This window comes from Schistocerca serialis, unplaced genomic scaffold, assembly GCF_023864345.2.
Source record: "Schistocerca serialis cubense isolate TAMUIC-IGC-003099 unplaced genomic scaffold, iqSchSeri2.2 HiC_scaffold_295, whole genome shotgun sequence".
In the NCBI taxonomy this organism is placed as follows: Eukaryota; Metazoa; Arthropoda; class Insecta; order Orthoptera; family Acrididae; genus Schistocerca; species Schistocerca serialis.
Window position 1 is genome coordinate 185,001 of NW_026047863.1, and position 5,000 is coordinate 190,000.

General features: G+C 51.8%; 1 non-coding gene across 1 annotated transcript in view; it reads right to left on the bottom strand.

Moving 5' to 3' along the window:
• Positions 1-73, bottom strand: part of LOC126444676 (small subunit ribosomal RNA) — a 1,909-nt gene extending 1,836 nt beyond the window's left edge. Inside the window, exon 1 of the ribosomal RNA XR_007582684.1 lies at positions 1-73. This exon is cut by the window's left edge and continues 1,836 nt beyond it. This is a non-coding gene — a ribosomal RNA (small subunit ribosomal RNA).
• Between the last annotated feature and the right edge of the window lie 4,927 nt (positions 74-5,000).

Here is a 5,000-nt window from a genome sequence, read left to right on the forward strand (position 1 = left end):
GCGGCTTGTACTGAGACATGCATGGCTTAATCTTTGAGACAAGCATATGACTACTGGCAGGATCAACCAGGGAGCTGCGTCAACTAGAGCTGAGCAGCCGGCCGCCCGGGAGTGTGTCCCGGGGGCCCGCGCGAACACGCAAGCGTCCGCTCAATTATTCTGCAAACAGGAGGAGGCTGAGCTCCCCTGCACAACACACCTCGAAACCCTCTCAGGTCCCGGCGGCGCGCAGCGCCGTCCTAAGTACTTGGTCGGGTTCGAGAGAGGCGCAATCGCCCGGAGTTAGGCGAGTAGACGCTTTAGGTGCGACCACCCGTGCTCCCAACTGAGCTTGCCGCTGCCGACAGAGGCCCGGGAGCGTGCTGTCGTGGCATTGCCGGCGGGAGACAACACGCGCCACCTACGGTGACCGGCAGCTCCAACGCCAGCGCCACAGAAGGACAAAAGCCCCACTTGGGTGCCGAAGCGAACTCTCCCAGCACAGCGCACGCGCCAACACGTCCGCACAGCTGCGATACAAACCACCTGCGAGAACCGCTGGGGCGACCGAGCAGCAGACGGCGTCGCGGCGCCGAGCGCCGGGCGGCGGCGCATCCTCAGCGCACACAGTCCTCAATCGGACCAGCACACTGCAGATGGCCACCGCGCTTCACACCGGGCCCGCGAGGACCTACTTTGGCCGCAAGGCGCCGCGAGCAGGGGGCCCCGGCGCGCAGCTGCGCCGCCTGCCGCGTCCGTCGGCCGGCGCGCCTGCCACTGGCCGCCCCCACCAGCCGGCTGTAGCGCGTGCGCCCACGCACCGCGCTGCCAGCACGCCGGGCGGCCCCCCCTCACCGGCCGGGGACAGTCTCACCCAGCCACCGCCGCGTATCGCCTCACACCCAGATCCCCTTTCACGTTCGTGGGCATGGTGGGTATCCCTGAAACAACCAGTTAATAGCTCGACCGATCGTCGCCAACACTGATTCACCTCTAGCGAGAACAACCGCACCACAACGGGTTACCTGTTGTTCATTTGCGTAACGTCACCAGCAAACGTAGACGTCCATCGCCATTTGCAACGAGTATTGCATGCCTGTGTCAGGTGTCACAACACACTACGTCTGCCCACATAGACGCAACAACATGTGCACGCCTCGAGAACACGTGGAAGGTAGCCCCCGTACGTATGCGGTGTCCATTGCGCGAACGACTGTCAGCCGGCCTCTGCAGGATGTCGCAGATGTGGAACGCGGTGCAACATGCTATCACGGTGTGTGAGAAGAGACGACTACGTCCGAATACACGCTCCACTACATCAACAGACTGCTCATGCTGATCGCCATCGAGGGCGTCCGTTCCTCCCACACGTCTGAATGGCGTACCACACTGCAATCCAGCTCTTATAGGGAGACGACACGTAGCTGCGTGCACAATATTTGGACTGTATGGTCTGCCGTTGCTAGGCGCAGTCGTCGTACGGTCACACATGTGCCACGATGTATCATTCAGTACATACGGACCAATGTGCAGTACAGTTTGTGGGTTTTGCGTACATCGGCGGACAGGTGACAGGCCGTACCACAACGTAGGCTGAGTACGTCGGCATGCGAAGGGCATTGAACATGCAAACTTCTCAACGACCAGCTTGCGAAGGCAGGGGGGAAGGGGGGGGGGGGCATGTACGTCCTGCTGCTATCCACATTACAGTGTATAGCAGGAGCATGTGGAAAGTCAGCAACACCTGCAAGGTGTTTAACATGACGCGATACACAGGGGACCGGGCAGTGCGAATAGCGAACTATATTGCGAGGGTTGCGGTTAGGCAACACTACACTAATTTAACGAGTTGCATAACAATTACAGAGCAGGTTAAGGCGCAATATAGGTTAGGTTAAGGCACAACATGGGTTACGTTAAAGCACAACATGGGTTACGTTAAAGCACAACATGGGTTACGTTAAAGCACAACATGGGTTACGTTAAAGCACAATTTAGGTTACGTTAAAGCACAATTTAGGTTACGTTGAAGCACAATTTAGGTTACGTTGAAGCACAATTTAGGTTACGTTGAAGCACAATTTAGGTTACGTTGAAGCACAATTTAGGTTACGTTGAAGCACAAATTAGGTTACGTTGAGGCACAAATTAGGTTACGTTGAGGCACAAATTAGGTTACGTTGAGGCACAAATTAGGTTACGTTGAGGCACAAATTAGGTTACGTTGAGGCACAAATTAGGTTACGTTGAGGCACAATATGGGTTAGGTTGAGGCACAATATGGGTTAGGTTGAGGCACAATATGGGTTAGGTTGAGGCACAATATGGGTTAGGTTGAGGCACAAATTGGGTTAGGTTGAGGCACAATATGGGTTAGGTTAAGGCACAATATGGGTTAGGTTAAGGTACAATATGGGTTAGGTTAAGGTACAATATGGGTTAGGTTAAGGTACAATATGGGTTAGGTTAAGGTACAATATGGGTTAGGTTAAGGTACAATATGGGTTAGGTTAAGGCACAATATGGGTTAGGTTAAGGCACAACATGGGTTAGGTTAAGGCACAACATGGGTTAGGTTAAGGCACAACATGGGTTAGGTTAAGGCACAACATGGGTTAGGTTAAGGCACAACATGGGTTAGGTTAAGGCACAATATGGGTTAGGTTAAGGCACAATATGGGTTAGGTTAAGGCACAACATGGGTTAGGTTAAGGCACAATATGGGTTAGGTTAAGGCACAACATGGGTTAGGTTAAGGCACAACATGGGTTAGGTTAAGGTACAATATGGGTTAGGTTAAGGTACAATATGGGTTAGGTTAAGGTACAATATGGGTTAGGTTAAGGTACAATATGGGTTAGGTTAAGGTACAATATGGGTTAGGTTAAGGTACAATATGGGTTAGGTTAAGGTACAATATGGGTTAGGTTAAGGTACAATATGGGTTAGGTTAAGGTACAATATGGGTTAGGTTAAGGCACAACATGGGTTAGGTTAAGGCACAACATGGGTTAGGTTAAGGCACAACATGGGTTAGGTTAAGGCACAACATGGGTTAGGTTAAGGCACAACATGGGTTAGGTTAAGGCACAACATGGGTTAGGTTAAGGCACAACATGGGTTAGGTTAAGGCACAACATGGGTTAGGTTAAGGCACAACATGGGTTAGGTTAAGGCACAACATGGGTTAGGTTAAGGCACAACATGGGTTAGGTTAAGGTACAATATGGGTTAGGTTAAGGCACAACATGGGTTAGGTTAAGGCACAACATGGGTTAGGTTAAGGCACAACATGGGTTAGGTTAAGGCACAACATGGGTTAGGTTAAGGCACAACATGGGTTAGGTTAAGGCACAACATGGGTTAGGTTAAGGCACAACATGGGTTAGGTTAAGGCACAACATAGGTTAGGTTAAGGCACAACATAGGTTAGGTTAAGGCACAACATAGGTTAGGTTAAGGCACAACATACGTTAGGTTAAGGCACAACGTAGGTTAGGTTAAGGCACAACGTAGGTTAGGTTAAGGCGCAATGTAGGTTAGGTTAAGGTACGATATAGCTGAGGTTAAGGTACAATATCGCTTAGGTTAAGGTACACATTGTTGTAGGGAAAGGTGTATTGGGGGGGGGGGGGGGCGGCAGGTTCGTTGATAGTGATTATCGTAAGTGCATGCCTGCGGGATCATCCGATTTGTCACGTCAGGATGCACTTGTGGCTCATGACAGGCGGCGCTCCGATTCCAAGGTTATGGCAGATGTGTGTCTTTCATTCCTGCCATTGTTTGTGTACTGTGACAGGAGGCAGTATTGTGATGTTGGGTGCACCCCTGTGTAGGACATGTGTGGGTGTTCGTGGCTTAACTGAGCAATGGCGGATGTCGGAAGGGTGGGATATTCTGTTTTCTGGGTGGACCTCCCGGTCTGGTTATGATAGTGTGGATTGTGTAATGTGGCGGAGAGGATGCACCGGATGTTCTTCCATGCTGGTGGTTAGATATTGTGTGTGTGCCTGTTAGAGGCAGAGAGTAGTGTGTGATAGTGTCTGGCTGACGTGTGGTTCTCATTGTGTGCAGAGTCTTTCAGCATGTATAGGGACGGTTGTATATATTATCTGTATTCTGATGGCTCTGCATTTATTACTAATCAGTGCCGTGTATACGGTTACTCTGGTTCCAGTCGAAACTGTTCTATCTCTGTACATTAGTGACACTGCGGCTCCACTATGTTGCTGCCCCTGTCGGCCGTTTCCCCCAGTGTATGGCTAGTGATTATCAGCAATCAGTCTATTAGTCAATACCGGTAGTGTGACGACTTCAAATGTCCGGGATGGGGGAAGCTAAACCCTTCCCGTGGGTCAGGGCCTAGAAAGACTCTTCCCACGCAGGAGGCTCGGACTGTCGTTACTCTTCCGAGAAATATATTTGCCCAGCGTTTTTTGCGACTGCGAGTGCAACGCCAGGAGGCTCCGACTGTCGTTACTGTTCCGAGATATATATTTGCCCAACGTTTTTTGCGACTGCGAGTGCAACGCCCACGGGTACCGACATGGATGGGGCGCTTCCTAGCTGATCGCTCGGCATGGGAATCAGTACAGTGAGCAATGCGATCGCGTCTGTAGCTTGTACGTGGTACAGCTCGCAGCTCATGTATAGGGACAGCGGGAATGTCGCATATTGGACATAACTCTTCATGAAACGCAAGTTATAGGTGTGGATTGCACATTACGAGTGCGGGAAACTTCCGCCGTTCATCCGCTGGCGTTGCGAGTTTGGCCGTTGGGGTGGGGCACGAGCGGGTGCGGGTGGTGTGATTGCCGGTCCACGACGTCGTGCGGCAGAGGCACTGGCGTTTGGGTGCTGTGGTCGACAGAGGCTGCATGCTTTGTGGGTGGCGTCGAAAGATGGGCACTGTGGGCCCATCGATGTCTTAGTCGGCTTGGCGTCCCATAGATGGCGGTATCGTCGTTGCAGGAGCTCATGCTGAGGGAGACCTACAGATGGCGGTATGTTATGTGGTGCGC